Here is a 17,742-nt window from a genome sequence, read left to right as displayed (position 1 = left end):
AGTTTTAGTTTAAAATAAGAAAAAATGAACTGGATGAAATTGTGCTCACAATAAAAGAGAAAAGAGCACTTTTTCTTTTAAAGAAAGGCTCTTCTTAAAAATTCCTAGTAAAACAAGCAGATGGGCTAATTTCACTTAAGCTAAAAATAATACACAAGTGGAGAAAGCCAAACTTTGTAGGGAGTGTCAGGTATATATTTAGAGGGATCCACAATTTCCTTGGCAGCTTGGGAAAGGAATCAAAGGCATACCTTTGCTGCTTAACAAATCATTATCTTTACCTTTACTGCTTAGGAAAAGAGGACCAAGAGTTTCAGTTGAGTATTGAACCTTCTGGTTGTCCACATAGTTTTCAGTTCATTCCCTGGCTCCACTTTGGAATCTTCCAGCCAGCTCTCTTCCAGACAAATGTGGATTGGAGAATTTTAATCCTGGTGCAATCTGGATTCAAGGAGGGACTGCTTCATGACTCTGGGTCTAGAAGCTCTATCTTGGTTTGTGCTTAATGATATAAATAGAACTGAATGGATTTTTTCAAGGCATGGTAATGTTTTCAGGGGGCAAGAAAGGCTTTTAGGAAACAGCCTTTACCTGTGACTTTATGGCATGTAAGAAAACCTGGTGCAAGTTTAATTTGTATATTCAAATATGACCAAGTCCCAGTATTACTTCTCTATACTGCTCCTCTCTTTGACAGGTAAGTCAGAAAATCAAGGAAACAGCACAAAATTCCAGGTTTGATTGTGGATACTGTTTGATAGAGTGCAAAAAAAAAAAAAAGACCTTCTACTTAAAGCATAGAGCTGTTCTTCCTGAAAATGTGGAATACACCAGATTTTGGGTTCCTCCTAATGAGCTACTTGTAATTTTTCTACTTAAACAAGGAAATTTTGTCTCTTTCAGCTCAGTCTGAGCTTTTCCTTATATTTTCTCTCCCCTGACCTGCTGAGGAGGGAGTGACAGAGCAGACTTGGTGGGCACATGGTGTCCAGCTCAGGGTCAACCCACCACACAAAACCAAGCAACCAAAATCACCGGGTTAAGCATGAGGAGGAAGGGGAAGGGAAAAGGGAAAGGGCAAAGAGAGACAGAGGAAAGGAGAAGTGGAAAAGGAGATGGACCTTTTGGAGAAGTGGAAAAGGAGATGGACCTTTTTGAGATGTGGTAAAAACCGACTTGAAACAATACTTATAAAATCTAAACCAAAATTAATCACAATCTCAAAAACATAGATCTTCCATATTTATACCAGGTTGCCCTTTGGAATATAATCCCATTTTAAATCATGACTATGCAGAGGAAATAGTACTAGGTACTCTAATTTCTATTTATAATTTAAAGTATTTCTGAAGTGAGCAATCCCTGAGTGAAGAAAGAATGTAAACTTAGAATATGTGTTCAGTAACATTTGCTTAGTGAAAAAAAAAATCTTTAGAGTTGCTACTGTGGCTCACTATTAAATCTGAGTAGCTGGGTCTGAATGATTTATGTGCTAAGTTATTAAAAGTAAATCAAATAAATGCATGGGAACACCAGTCAGTCCTTTTGCTCTTGCTAAATCCCCCTCAGGTTATTTCTCATATATCAGTAGTGTGGCCAAGCAGGCTGCAGGACTGTGCAAGTGTCATGATAATATTTTGGCATCTCCAATAAGCAGTGACAAAGGGGAAGACTTTTGACACTCTCAAAAAGTGTTTTGGAAGTGTTTATTCATATAATTATGACAAGTTTATTAATATAATTATGACAAGTTGTGTTAATTAATGCTGAAGTACCCTTTTCACCTTCCCAAAATTACACTTATCTTGGTGTCTTGAACATTTTCAGGATATATTTGAGACCCTATGAAATATATTTATGTACATGAAACATAAAATAGCCTTTCAGAGTTGCAGTCCTGCAGTCTTAGTCTATTTTCTTCTTCCAAGTTTCACGGTGATTAAGTTTCAACATCAGTTTCCTTAATGAGTCATTATATCTGAAAACTATTTTACTATAATTCATGTTGAATCACAGAATGAATCACAGAATGGTTTGGGTTGGAAGGCACCTTGAAGATCAGCCAGTTCTAGGCTCCCTGCCTTGGGCAGGGACAGCTTCCTCTAGATCAGGTTTGCTCAAGTAAAATGTGTCCCTGACCATGACAGGGAAAAATTAAAGTTAAGGTAACCAAGTTTAAAAGACTTAAAATATATCTTCAATCAAAAAGCCTTACTGGCATCGTCTCAGGCTTTTTCCCAATGTGACTATTTTGCACAGAATATTGCAAACCATACATAAATTACATTCATTTTTATAAGGATATCTTGCACATTATGTTCTCTGTTGTGGAAGCTTTCCCATACACAAAGAACTTCCATTATATTTTACTTTATTCTAATCCCAGTTATGCTTGTCAGGATTCATGAAAGCTCAGTGCACTCATTCAAGCTGTGAGAGAACAGACTTTAGAGGGCTATGCCTTTTTAGCCTGCTCTTCTTTCAGGTTCATCTATGATGAAATAAATAGTTTGGGCCCATGTTGTTTCTCAAGGAGGCTTACAAAGAAATTGTCCATATTTAGGATCTCAGCCAGTGAAATAATTTCCCTTTCACATCCTTTCTTACTGGAATACCAAGATGGAAAATTCATCATATTTGCTGAAGGAACAAAACATTATTTTCATGTATGAGCATGCTCCCCAGTTAACCAGTTCCCATGGCTGTCATAGACACACAAATATCACTGGTTTATGTCACTAGATGTGTGTTCTGACCTGGAAAATTGTCACCATTTCTAAATGGAGATGTATCTATCTGTGAAGCTGCCTCAAAGAAGTCTACCCATCACTTCTGAGGACACATCTCACAGTGCTTTGCAGTGTGACCTGTTTATCACACAGGACTTGGAAAAATGCACGATTAAAGTTATTTGTTTAGACATTGTATTCCTACTCCTATTGTCACTTCTCTCTAAATTCACAGCTAACCTTCATACTCTAAAAGTTATGGAATTATTTCTGAGGACCAACATTGCCAAGCATTTCTATTTCCTGTTATTTATTAATAAAAAAAAGATTTTCACATAAAAGGGAGGTTACTTCTCAGTGTTTTCTTTCCACATAAAACTTTGACTTTCTTAAAAACCAACAAAACTCATTAATATTCCAACACCATTTTCTTTCACCTCTCCTGGTGTTCCTTGTAAGTTCAGTTGGTTGGTTTGTATTCACAAGGATCAGGTTCTCAGCTAGACTGCAAAATAAAAGTTACTGGGAACCTTCGTCAGGGGACCATCATTCTTCTCTGAAGGCCAAAAAATGGCAGATGAAAATGGCAGTACATTTATGCCAGCACATTTACCACAGACAGTTCTCTTAAGGAATCCTCACATAAATTGCAGGCAAAAAAGACATTCCAGCTGAAATTTTCAGTATTTGGATTGCCTCTAAATCAACAGACAACACAGAGAAAACACTTCTTATGCTGGAAAAAAAAATACTTACTTTTAAATAGTTTCCATTTTCCTATTAAACAAAATAGCACTTTCATTAAAAAATAGTCATATTAATGAGCCTTCTGTAGTGACCAACAGTGAAAGAGCAAACAATCAAATATGGAATTATTCTTATTGATTCTTATGTCATTACACTCGAGGAATAGCCTGCAGATACCATCTGCAGGTAAACCCTGGAATTAAACTGACACAAACTACATCCCAAGATCACCTCCAAGTTCAAATTCAGTCCTCTTCATTCAATTTTTTCCAAGCCATTTTCAAATTCCAGAAGAAATTTTAAAATCCTCACAAAATATTAATGTTATGATGGAGAAAAACAACTATTTACTAGTGCTGCAATTCATTTCAGATGCTGAAAAAGCTAACCTGCATTTAAAAAACCCTGGAATTAAAAAAAAAAAAAAAAAGTGACCATTGGGCATTGCAAATGATATATAGCTAATTCTCTAAGTCTTTGGAAGTTCTGAAAAAAGTGCAGGATGTCTATTCCCTTCCCTACAATCAGAAAAGGTTAAGCTGTTCTCTGAGCCACTGATTTTTGGGTCAGTAAAGTAAGAGCACTGCTAAAAATGAATGGTTTCATCTTTCAACAGGAAATGTCTGCCTGGAGTAAGATTTTCTTTCATAGCAGCCCTGAGTTTATGGTAGCAATGGCTTACAGTGCAGGGAAAGTGAGGGAGAGAACAAGTACCAGGTATTGTACACAAAATTGGTTGGAAAAGCTGGACAACTTTTTTCCCTTCCATTCCAGAGGGAAAGCGGTAGGTGTTCTCTAACACCACCTAATTTATTTACAGAAATGTATAAGGTGCTCTTTTCTTGAGCACAAGTGAAACCAAGAAACATGAGACAGTTTTCCAGACCTCTCTTAGTCCAACAGCAGTTTCCCCAGGGATACCTTCTCCACAGCACTCTAAGCTCTGTCTCCTGTCCTTTTACCTGCTCCTACATAAAATTCTTTCATCTTTTCCCTCATCTCTCCCACAGATAGGCAAACAATCCAAAAACAGAGGCTGGGAGAGCTGTTCTTGCTTCTAATTGCCTTCAGTGAGCCTTTCCTGCATTCTGAGGCTCTATAACTACATGTCACCCTTTTGTGTGGCAGCAACATCTTTACAACAGTTTCATTTATTTTAAGGCCCTAAAATTGCATTGGCACACTAATTTGCTTAGGTTTTCAGGAAATTTAGTTTCAGCTATAGAGTTTATTTTTCTTATTTTGTTTCTTATATTTAAATTATCTTTCCTATAATTTAATAATGCATTTTAAAGCACTGAAGATCAATAAGAAAAGGGTATTCCCCAGAAAGCAGGACTATATGAAATAAGCAGAATACCTAGAAAGCAACTTTAGATTAATAGCTATCACTTGTAAAAAGGGAAAAAAAAATTAACCAGAAGGGAATGCTGTTATCTGAAAAATTCACATGATTGGCCAGGAAAAGCCAAGAATCTTTTCAGAGTCACCAAGATGAACTGTAGATTTTTGAGAAACTGCCACTCTATTCATTGATTTAGTAGTTTCTCATGCTAACAAACCTCAGAGCATGAAAGATAAGGCTCTCATTTCATCAGTCACCTCCAAAGCACAGGTACAACTGATGTCTGTATGGACACAAAAGAAAATCAAAATACACCTTGGGTGACTTTCATGAGGCAATGGTACTATTTTTTTTTTTTTTTTTTTTTTGGAACCCCAAAAGCAACCAGCTGTGTTAACTTTATATGGATATCTCAAAGTTACAGTAGCAACAATAGTATTAGATAATTCTGACACTAAAAAAATGATGAGGTAGAGTTACCTCCACTTTCAGGATGGAAGTCCTGTTCAAGCCCAGCTGGACTACCAGCTCATTTGAAGCTTTTTGCTGAATTTATATTGAGTGCTAATGATCTCCAGCTAATTCCAGATTGGAGTTAAGAGCTTACAACAGAAACTGACCTTTGCTGTCCCAGAGGAAGAAAGGGAGTGAAATGATTATCTGAGGCTGTTTGTAAGGTCTGAAAACCCACTTAATGGATCAATAAATCAAACAGTGAATGAAGCTGGTTTAGAAAGCAGGTGTGTGGATTCTAGTACTAAATAGGTGTTTCATGTAAGAACAGTGTGGGTTATGTTAGACTGAATGAAATCAGCTGAACTGTGTCCTGTAAATCCCTAAAGCAGGATGACATTTGTTCTAAGTTCTTGTGAGAACACAGTAAAACACGCTTGGATGTGTGGCTTGAGAAAATGTGACAGCATAACGTGCCTGTAATATTTGGTGAGTTTTAAAGCAGTGCAGTAGTAACAGATAAATGTATGAGTATTTATAAAGGTAGATAAGTCAACGGCTGCCAGGAAACATCAAAGTCTGTTTAGTGCTCACATTTAGGATATTTTCTCATTTAAGACAGAATAATATATCACTGAACGACCTTCAAAGAAAATGTATGGACAGGACAAAAAGAGAAAAAGCTTGCTTAGGAGAATTAAAAGAAAGTGAAGCCTAAACCTCATCTTTCCTGTCCTGCCCATGGCATGGCATAAGGGAACTCCAGAGAGAACTGCTTTTCAAAGTGATATTCAGCTTGCCAGCAGAAAGAGAAAATTACCACAGGAAATGCTGCAAGAGCCACCCACATTATCCCAAGAGTGCTTCACTAGTCCATTGGTATATCAGTGCTCTTCATTAAAAGAGTGGCATGTAAAAAGATATCAATATCTGTCCTGGAATATTTTTAGATGTTTTAGTCAGTTTAGGGGTTTTTAATTATTTAAATTTGCCAGACTGGGGTTTTTGTTTAAAAAAATGGTAGAAATAGTAGAGAAAACAGGCTTGCTCCCTGACAACATATAATACTTTAGTTTATGTAAATTTGAAAGGCACTGCATGTTACAATGTGCTGTGGCATACCACAATGCTCAGTGTCCACTCAGCAGAAAGATTTACTCAGTAAAGTCACAATTTTTCCAACTCTTCTCATTACATGCTCATGTATTACAGTGGAATAAGGCCAGAGCCTTAGTCCATTCCATGTTAAACAAATAAACACAGAACAAGTAGGTAGCACAGAAACTTATTTTTCACGTCACAGATCTCTTAAGACGGAGTACACATGAATGTCCCCTTGCCCCTAGAAAACTTTGTAACAGCAGTCTGGAGTATAATTCTTGTGGCAAAGCCAATTCCAAACCAATACTCACTGATATCATCACTACAGCACCTTCCTCTGCACAAATTTGTCCCAGACAGTACATTTTTGAGCTAAATCCAATAATTATCCTGAAATAACATTTTCCAAACGTTTCCCAGTCCATAACAGGCAGTGTCTAGTAAAGCATTTAGTATAACTTTGGTAGAAGGAAACCTGTACTTCCAGTAAATCTTGCTAAGCATTCACAAAATATTAAATTGGAAGGAACTGTTAGTCTGTTGGGATGTGATAAAAAATCAGTATCAACCTAGACAATTACAGAAGTTGCTTAGCATCAAATAAAGTCAGGTGCAAAATGCTTAGCTTAAATCAGGGAAATTATATGCACAAAGCCAGAATGAAGAATGATTAAACAGCAGCTGCTAAGAGGTTTTAAGGAGCACCATGGATCACAAGCTGAACATAAATCAAAGTTGCGTTCTGTGGAGAGAGCAGGCATCACATCAGGATGTGTTTTACAATATTGCCTGAGAAATGCTGGAGATGGAGCCCTTCCTGTGACTGTGCCAGGAGGCTTCTGGACGCCTGCCTTGGAAACACCACACTAGGAACAAAGTTCACCATTTAGAGAGTCTGCAAAGGGATGGTGAGAGTGAGAACAAGCGATAAGGGGAAGGAGATGAGGAGACAGGGGAGGGGGAGAAAGGAGAAAGGAAAGGCTGAAGCTCCTTAATCAAGAGAAAACAGGATGAAGGTGAGAGCAGTGTTCAAATAACAGCTCCTAAACCATTTGGACTACCAGGAGTAGACAGACACGAAGTTATGGAATTAAACTTCAGCAGCAAAGATGAGTTATGCACTGGGGGGAGGCTAATAAAGCTATCAGGCAGACCCAGGGAAAGCACGGGCCCTCCATCACTGCAAGCCCTGAAGACAAATGTGTTAAGAGACACAGACGTACTTGATTCTCCCACTGGGGCAGGAGAGACCTCAGCAGGCTCTTTGCAGCCTTACATTCAATTATCCTGTGATTCTACAAAACTATTGCCATCACAGCATTATTCATCTCTTTAGACACTATGCAGCCACTACTGAAATAAAATAAAGGGAGAAGAGGGGGTGATGAGTTTTTTTAATAAGTTTCTTGTGATGGATGCAAGTCCCTGATAGGCTCCTGGGTGCCTATTAAGGAAATCTCCAGATGGATACAAGTCTAATATTTCCCATTTTGTCTTCTTTTTTACCCTCACTATGATTATTTAGATTCCATTTTGTTTATACTAATCTTAGTGCATCACATCCTCCACTCCAGCAATTTTCAAATACATCCCCTCTGAACAGCCCAAGAGATCCCCTGCATGATAAAGAAGTGCCAGGAAACTTTTTCTTCTTTTTTTTTTTAATGAACATGTTTTTGAGTTAATAATATGCTGAGGGAGCAGCTGCACTCAGCAAAACTCCAGCTATAAAACCCTGAAAAGCTTGTGTTTCTTTCACATCATACTGCAGCCAAGCCAGCTGAGCCTACATCTGCCTCAAATCACTGGCAGGTAAAGTTTGTGTCTCACTACAGGGATGTAGTCCCACTGGGTTATTTTATTTATTTGAAGCAGAGCAAACTGAAACATTTGGTTTAGTTTGAAATCATGTTTCTCCCCAAAGTTCACATGAATTTCAATGGACTTTTTTTTTTTTTTGCACTGTTTTGTTTTGATGTGCCTGTTTTTACTGTGTGTGCTGCATACTTGCAGCCACAAACAAAAGCCATAAAACTGGTGGGGGATTGCCGTGGCTGTTTGTGCTGCCATGTGCTTCAAGGACCATGACAAAGGAACGTGGCTCTTGGTTTTGTAAATTCTGAAACACAGAAACTCAAGGTGGGCAGCACCAAGCCAAATTTGAGTGAGCAAACTAAAACTGGTGGGGTATATACACATAGAAGAGCAATCCAAATATCTCAGTTTTTCTTTTTATCCAGCCCTGTTAGCTTTTACTGGTTTTGACACTCCTCTTGCCATTTGCATCCCCGTTCCCTTAAATCATTTCTGTTCCTATAAATCCCTTCTGTATTGCCAACACTGCATTGAGTTTGTCTTTTCAGATTGTCATTCCAAAGAAACACTGTGAAAAACCATTTTCCAAGGTCTTAAATCACGCCTGCACATACCACCCAACTGATCTGGGGAGTACTGCTCGACCAAGTCATAGTATTCAAGGTTAACAATGCCAGTTAAATCAAACAGGATTTAAGGATTTTTCTGATCTGTTCATCTACACTTTTGAAATTATACCTTGTGCTTATCTTTCCACATGAGAGTTCTATATTCTGGAGGTACTGAGTCAATGCATTTAGCCAGAAAAAAAAAAAATCATTTAACATAAGAACTTCAACAATTATTCTGGAGAAAATAGACATCAGTAAGTTTGACCAGACCAGTTAAATACATATATCAGAAGACACTGACGGCAAATATTTTGAGAAGAAAAAGTTTAAAATGACTGAATAGATTTCACTACATGAATGAAAGCAAAAAATTAGTGCCCAAGCCCAGTGGAAAGACCCAAATAAAATACTTGCACATAGAAAGAGAATTAATTTTGCTTGTGTTTATAAATAAAGCATGTAAACAATTGATTTTGGACTTTGTAACTCAGTGGAAGTGAGGGTCAGAAAGTGTGAATTAATGCCATCAGATGCAGCCACTGACCTACTTAAATTAAAAAGACAATTTTGACATATTATCAAGAAAAACAGTAAAAATGAAAATGAAATTGAAACAGAAAATGAATTTTCTGCTCCTTTTAAAGTATTTGTATGAGCTCAGCTTTGAATGCAGACCTCCTGCAGCTTTTTTCTGACTCTCATGGCACAGTAATTCATGACCCAGGGATGAATGACAGCTGCTGGCTCTGCTCAGAACACTGATGGTGGCTACCTGGAGGCCAGTGCACCTGTGACCCTGCAGTAAAAAAGAGATCACAATGCACAGAGATCACAACTCAAGCTGCATTTGCTGAAGATATTCGTAGGAAAAATAAACAAAAAATACAACATGAACTGCATGTATAATTTGGCAAACAGAAGCATAAAAGTGCCAAACAATCTCTCACTGTCATTGACTCACAGAAATATCAAAGACTCAACCAGTCTTTAGTTCAGGAATACTGTGAAATGTATTTTGCTCATCCTTCACACATACTAATCCTCTGAAAAATCTCCAAGGGGTAAAATCATAGAGCCTCTCGTTAAGGATTGTTTAAAAGCTTAATTATATGCATAGCTGTCCAGAGAAATCCAGGTGGGAGATATTTTGTGTCATTTAGTGTCATCTATACACGTGGCTGACATTTTGCCTTTTCCCCCTCTTGCTCCTCATTTATATCACTGTATCAACCATTAGGACACACAGATCCTTGCAGATGAAGTCAAGAAAAAGGTCTCATTACCTTACTCTGTATCCTGTCGCAGTTGAGATGGCCATGGTATACTGAGTGTCACCATACAATCCCAGAAGGCTTTAACCCACGCAGAGTCACACCACACCACTTCAAATTGTGTGCCTACTGTTTGAATATTGAATGATATTATTCCTTCAATAAGTATCTGTAAGAAATATTAGACCACACATCTTTTTTACTGTTACTTCCACCACCTCCAATTAACTCCTGATCTATTTATAGAACCATTGCTTTATACTTTTTATGCACATTTTCCCAATTATTTGACTTATGCTAGGGTATCTGATTTTATTCCTATAACCCTGCTCTTGTACTTTTTCATGATTTCTTTTGGATTTTCAGGACCGTGATTTATTACAGACACTTCCTCATCTTGTCACTTTTGAGATTAAGGTTTACTTACCAGAAAGTTTGTGTCTTCTCCTGGTTCCTTCTCCTTATTTTCCTTTCATAGAACTGGAACATTGCAACCCTAGTTTTGCTAAAATAGGCTTTCTTGAATCCCTGAACTGTCTGATTCTGATGATTTACATTTTCTTTTTTTTTTTTTTTTTTCTTTTTTTGGGATGGGGATAAATACTTATTAAGGATGGGGGTAAGTATTAATTTTTCTAATGAAAACATTTCCAATATGACATGTTGTCTTCTGTAGTGAAAAACTGTGACATGTATCTCACTGCCTGAACCCCTGAGTTTGCAAAACTTCCTTCTTCATGTTGTAACTCACATGTGCTGACATTAAAAAAGCAAACAAGCAAAGACCAAGGATGTGTAAGAGACAGTTCTTATGGCTGTAAAAGGAGAAAGGGCAAGGTAAATATTTCCTGACAAATCCTTCCCTGACTACCACCAGTGGATTCACAGTGTGAATTATAGAGCACTTGTTGTAATTTGCTTCTTAACTTTCAAAAAAACTTCTTTTGAGACATTCAAATTGACTGCACAAAAGGTTTATGGCATTTATTTGCCATTGTACACATGAAAATGTACAACAATTGCACAGATGGGCAGTTTCATGTGCTTTTCATTAACTTTTTTTCTTTTTAAACACACCTTCTTTGCTCGAGCTAGTTTCTGCTGGTTTTGTTTTACGACATGATGGTTTATAAAACTCCTGTCAAACCGTGTTACTGTTTGATCATGTTAAGAACAATCAGGGTAAGTGTTGCCAGTTCCAGTTTTCCATCCCAGCCAAGTCACAGTGTACATATGGTGCAAGATGTAAAGGAACACAGAGACTGATTAGCGTGCAAAGTGCAATGCAGCAGTCTTTACTATTCATCATTAATGTCAGAGTGGATTTGCAGAATCAAGAGACTTCTCCCACAGCCACAGCAGTTTTGCACATAACCACACAAAGAAAAGCCAACCAGAAATTATGCAACATGTGTGAGCATGGTCTTCAGCCACGAGCTCCTTTTCAGAAAGGGAAAGATTGTTCCTATCACATTTTCTTGCTAACTCCTCCTAAAGATTCAGGAAACACATGTCAGAACAGCTTTCCTTAATTCAGAGCAAATTCAGAGCACTGAACTTTCCCAAGCATTTCCCGGAAAAGCTTCACTACCTGAAAATGCTGCTGCATCTGCCCCAGAACACCTGAAGCCCTCTCTTTAAAGCTTGCCACAAAAGAGATGAAGATCACTGTTATCTTTGGACTTCGTGTAATAAATGGAAGTGGATTTTAGGGAAAAAAGAGGATCACAAAAAAAAAAAAAAAAAAAAAAAAACAAAAAAAAAACAAAACAACCAAGGCCAGCAAGCCAATCTCCTGAAGATTCTAGAGACCTCCCTGTTCTCTTTTGTCTTCTGTATTTCATAGCCAAATGCCCAAGCGTTCTTTCTGATTGTGCTTTGCCTTTTTATATGGGAAAAATTCAAATTCAGATTAATCTCTACATTATTTGCCACTCACCCAGGAAATTATTTGTGTACTTTAACCATTCTGCATGTGCAGACATTAGCAAAGAACACGTGCTCAATAGCCTCAACTGTGTCTCTTCAGCAGGAACTTTCAGAAGTGAATCCTCATGAGATTGCTCACAGAATGACAAATTTTAAATACCTTTCTTGACAGGAAAAAATGTCATTTCAAGCAGCCAATGCACTTGTATGCTTGACAGGAATGAGCAACAATTTATAGCACATTGCCTGCTTCACTGGTTAATATAAGAAACTGACACCTAATACATGTCAAAATTCATACAGAGCTGTGTCACCAGATGAATTGTTTGGGGAGCACTGCAGCAGGCACAATTCCATCACAATCTCCAAAAAGTGTGCATATCCACCCCTTCTGTAGGCAGTCTGGCTCCCTGAAATCACTGAGGACCCTCTCAAGAAGATCTATGACTTTTTGGAGAAGGTGGAAGACAGAAAATTCATAGGCAACAAATTAATAAAGAAGGCTCTCAAATGACTTCTGTACCAGATGATGTTCTGGAAGTGCCCAATGAACCATAATCAAACATATATGATTAACAGAAGGTGACTCCAAATAAATGGAAACCAAATAAATACAGTGACTTGTAGCCTCATCACTTTGCCTCATGAGTCAGTCAGACCTCCCAAGTTAAACTGTGCTGAGCCAAGTGTGAATTTAAATAGGAGACCCTCCAAGGAAATCTGAGTGCGTGTGCTGAAGGAAAGAGTGCTGGTAGTCCTTGTCTGTCTGAGTTACTACTGAGCTAAGGCACTTGCATAATGCCAACAACACAGGACTGAAGCTGTAGAAAGAAACTCAACTCTTTGAACCCTAGCTCCTAGAGTTTATTAAAAGTCCCTCAAGAGTATTTTGAAAATTAATGATGTCCATGTAGTGAAATTTCATAGTAGATAATTATAATACAACAAATATCCTGGCAGTTTGGAGTGGATACAGCATTTTCTTTCATTTCCTCCCTGTTAAGTTTCATGAAGTATTACTGTAAGGAATTACAAAGTTCTACACAAGAGGTGAGTTCACTCATGTTCTAGTGTTAAATAAAAAAATATTGTAGCATATTGTGCTGGAATCACATTCATTATTTTTTTTAAGCCCTGCTTCTTTGAAATTTGTTTCTCACTCACTAAGAGCATAGTAAGCAAATCTCTTTGGAGGACTTGGTAATGCATGAAGCCAACTGAGGAACTCGTGACTCTTAGAGCAGTTTAATCTGGAAGGGTCCTCAGGAGTTCATGCTGTCTAATGACCTGCTCAAAAAGAGCCAATGCCAAAGTTAGGTCTGGGTGCCCAAGGCCTTGTAATTTACATGCACAAATAATACTCTCCCAATTTCATACATCATGTGGAAAAAACAAATAGCTAGGGAGAAATTGTTGTTCTTTACTTGTTTTGGGAAAATCCTGTGCTATAACATTCCACACAGCATTCCTGTTTGAATGTTGCCCCATTTTGCTGGCACTTGAAAGTTTTTGTGCTTTCACGGCGTAATTCAATGTGATGAAAGTTATCATTAATGCCAGCAGCTCAGAATGCTCACTGGCATGAGTCTGAAACATACAGATGAATTCAGGATTAGAGATAAAGAAAACACAGAAAACACCTCAAAACTTTGAGGCATGACTTTGAGTCATATTGTCAAGAATAACAAATGAGATTTTGACACTCTTCTAAAAACTGCTGGTAATTGATTCCCATGACATAGGCATTAAACAAATACATTCATATTTCTGGTGCCAAGTGTAATGCCAATTACCAGTAGATTGAATTAGATTTGTAGATGTTACTGTATAGAAGAGGCAATTAGCAGTACCTCAGACAAAAAAAAAAAAAAAATTAAAAAAAAAAAAGATACATGAAGAAAAAAAGGTGGGAGAGAATTTTAGATTTGTACACAAAACACCACCCAAATGACTTCTATTCAGTACTTTTGTCCTTTACATAGCTACAATACATGGATTACTCATTTGCTCATCCTTTATTAGTCCTAAAAGTGTTCTCCTCACTGCAAAAGCACAGAGAGAGTCTGGGTAAGCTCCATCAGCCAGACTCAGAGGAGCCAGAACACACCAGGAATCTGTGGGATGGGATCATTCAGACTGGTTTTGTGCACGGTTGCATGCATTTTGCTGCTTAATAGTTCTTCAGATTGCTGTTACCATGGGACAAAAGGAACTTTTTTAGGAGCACTTTGAGTGAGAAACGGATGATTCCTTTGGCTATGACTAATGTAGGATCAGTAATACCTAGCCAGAACCATTTCCTGACTTTGTACCAGGGGAAAACCTAGGGTGCATCACCTCCCTGACCTTCCTGTCCTGGCTGCCATGGAAAGAAAGGGAGAAATGTAGGCCAGAAGGTCTGTGGGTGAGGTAAGACAAGGAGGTTATGGCATGCTGCAAACAGCACTAGCCCATACTCAGATTTTGTGAGGACTGGGGCAGTGATAGCCTTCCTGAACAAGTAGCCTAGCAAGGAAAATGAATGGAAATTGTTAAAAGTTACAACCAGCCCATGGCACAGACACTCAGCTAGTTCAGCTCTTCCCATTAACACAGATAACCAAACCAGCAGCAGTGACTAAAGTGTGCTTGAATCCAAATTTCTCAAGTAAGAATATCTGATTCTATCTCAGCTTCCTCACATCTGTGTAATTAGGTCTCTGCTTCAACTTGCTGAGTCCATGAAGTGTCATTTGCATGAGCTCAGCAAACCTTTGAGGCACACCTTCCTGACAGCAGCCACAGCTGACCACTATGCCTGCCAAGTGATGACTGCCAATGCTTGCTGCTCCTTACCTTTTGTGCCATTTGGACCGGCTCCTCTTCTTCACTTCTGCTCTCCAGCTCCAAGAAGTAACCTGTAATTCATCAGCTTTGGGGAAAATATGTGTGATCTCATGAATCCTGGATGTTGTAAAATATTGTTTTGTTGGTAGGAGACAGAGGTCTGTACACCATTAGACTAGTAAAACTCGCAATTTTCCAGGGGTTTTCCAAGCAAGTCCTGAATGCCTCAAATCTTCCACAGTCTGTTTGATATATCAGGAGGGAGAGACACTAAACTATCCATGAGGGTAGCTAGCACAGATCATAGCATCAAATGCATGACATTTATACACTATAAACTCACTTTAAATACCCTCCTACAACAAGTACTGTAACATTAGAGAGGGCAAAGTTGGAGAATACTGATTGTGACCATGTGTAGAACAAGGATAATTTATTCTTAGCTTTGTATTTCTGTTCTAATGCAATACTACCACCCAGCACACATGCATATGGATTTCTAAAACATTATGTTGTATTTTAAAAAGCTGCCATAAGCAAGAGCCAGAAAACGAATAGGTGCATGTTTGGTTTACCTCATGTTAGAGGTGCATAATTCACCGAGGGTAGGGAAAACTTATGTTCCCTTAATGGATTCACATGAATTCATGTTTTCCTCTCCACCCCAGGGTGCAATTTCAAAATTTATTCCATTATAATAACAGGCTGTCAATACCTCTGTTTCCATATTGCAGAAATTGGCAGCCTTTGGAAAAAAGCAATTAAATCACTGCCAACACCATCAGAGGTCTTCCACTCTTTGCTGCTATGGCACTGAATACTCTGAGGAGAGCAAAGTTACAACAAGGATGGCAATGAGAAGGGAAAAAGACAACTTTTGTTTAGTCACACCTTGTTTTACAGTTCTTCACTGATGCAAAGGTCTTGTGCAAGGGTTGTATACTCTGGCAGACAAATACTTGAAAGGGAGAAGTGGGATATTCACCTTTAAATTCCTGCACTTGATGTTTGCTTGCATCTTTTGTAATTCCACTAAGAGGAGGGGCCTACCAGGAAAGGAAACCTCACAATCATCTTCTGCTCAAACCTTTATGACAGACACTCATAGTCCTTCTCATCCATCATGTACAGCTCCAACTAAAATCCCTGTCAAGACAACCATACCATGCTTTAATCCAAATTGACTGTGTCTTGTTCTGCTTCTTAAATCTATATGCAATTACATTTTCTATTCAAGTTACTGAGACCTTGGAGACCTTGTTATTTGGGTGAGCTCAGCAAATCTCTGAGGCTCATGCTCCTGACAGCAGCCACACTTGAATCTTACACCTATGAGAAAATGATGATTGACAACCTATGTAATGACTAAAATATAACTCTACTGGTTGCACTTTCTCTGTCTGACCCCCCCCACAAATAGTTACTCAAATTTTTTCAAAGAAGTCTGAAGAGAAAATCTGAGCAGTGCTGACTGCCTAGTGAAGAAGCTACCTACCTTGTGAAAATCCAGCTCCAAATGCATCATTATATTTGTTATTTGGGCTATTTATATACCTAAACAGTGACTCTTGCATTTTCTGTGAAAAACTGCAAAGGCCTCAGTGACATTCCTGGAAAGAAAAAAAAAATTCTGCATGAGTTTAATTTCTTTTCTTCATTTGTTTTTATCCCTGTCATGGTTTAAGGGGAGGAGAATCAGAAAAACATAAAACCCAAAGGTTGAGAAAAGAGAAGTTAAATAATTGCAATAAAATCAACAATAATCATAATAACAGTCATGAAAAGAGAGATAACAAAAAGAAAGAGGGCAATCAAAGACCAGTGATTCACAACACAATCGCTCACCTCTTGCTGACTGATGCCCAGCCCATCCCCAAGCACTGATCAACAACTTCCAACAAACTTCCCCAGTTTACATAGTGAGTGTGGTGATCCATGGTGTGGGATAGTCCATGGAATAGCCCCTTGACCAGCTCAGATCAGCTGTCCTGGCTATGCTCCCTCCCAACTCCTTGTGTACCTGCTGGCTGGCAGAGCACTGGAAAAGTCCTTGACTTAGCAACAACTAAAACAGCAATGTGCTACCAATGCCATTTTCATGCTAAATCCAAAACACAGCACCAGGAATACAATTGACTCTATCCCACCCTAAAACCATGGGATAGGACAACCTCCTATCCCGAATTGTTGTTGTCAGGCCAGACTTGGCACACAGCATCTTCAGTGCTGGCTCCATCTAAACTGAAAATGTGCACAAAAAGGACTGGGACAACTTGTGGCAATGTGTGACTGTGCACAATAAGGTGGGAGGAGAGATTTTGGCCAGCAGTACGTTAATCAAAATGCTGAACTTCTACCCTAGGAAAATGCCACAGGATCTTTCATCATAAGGCAGATGTTTGCCTGTCTCCTCACCCAATTTTCTTACCTTCTCAACAAGGGAGAACAGAGTCAGAGCCAGAAACTGGTATTTGAGTCCAGATATGGCATGTACTCCAAATTCATGACACAGTCTCAGAATTATTCCCTCTGGGTTTAGATTTTAAAAGGCCACTGTGGTCTCTGCCAGCTGGTAATGTCAGAAACAAGAGTATTGCTGTTAGTGTTTAACAGGTAATACTGCTGATTTCATGGAGTGGGTTTTGTTCCAGACAGGGATTTAAATTTATTTGTTTTAATGACTTAACTTGTTGACAAATAAACATTTGACAAAAAATGTATAATATATTCTGGCAAACTACACCACAACTTTAGCTTTGCTTTAAATTTGAATTCAGCTATTTATTACATCACCCTTTGCCAGAATTGGGCAGTAAACCACTTTCATATTCAGAAGAATGTTTCCATTTAAAATTTACATTTAAAATTTCAATAAGATGCTGGATCTCATTCTTTTGGAGGGAATTGTATTGCAT

General features: G+C 38.3%; 1 long non-coding RNA gene across 2 annotated transcripts; it reads right to left on the bottom strand.

The window, feature by feature from the left end:
• Positions 1-10,083: 10,083 nt before the first annotated feature.
• Positions 10,084-17,385, bottom strand: LOC120500688. 2 transcript variants are annotated; one of them, XR_005627155.1, is made up of 4 exons: positions 17,256-17,385; positions 16,323-16,437; positions 14,837-14,944; positions 10,084-10,198 (listed from the first exon to the last, which is right to left on the bottom strand). It is a non-coding gene; the product is annotated as an uncharacterized LOC120500688 (long non-coding RNA). The 2 variants fall into 2 exon arrangements; XR_005627156.1 differs by having other exon boundaries at positions 14,837-14,912.
• Between the last annotated feature and the right edge of the window lie 357 nt (positions 17,386-17,742).

The sequence above is a fragment of the Passer montanus genome, unplaced genomic scaffold (genome assembly GCF_014805655.1).
Source record: "Passer montanus isolate IOZ18808 unplaced genomic scaffold, ASM1480565v1 scaffold188, whole genome shotgun sequence".
In the NCBI taxonomy this organism is placed as follows: domain Eukaryota; kingdom Metazoa; phylum Chordata; class Aves; order Passeriformes; family Passeridae; genus Passer; species Passer montanus.
This window is presented reverse-complemented; position numbering and strand designations above follow the sequence as displayed.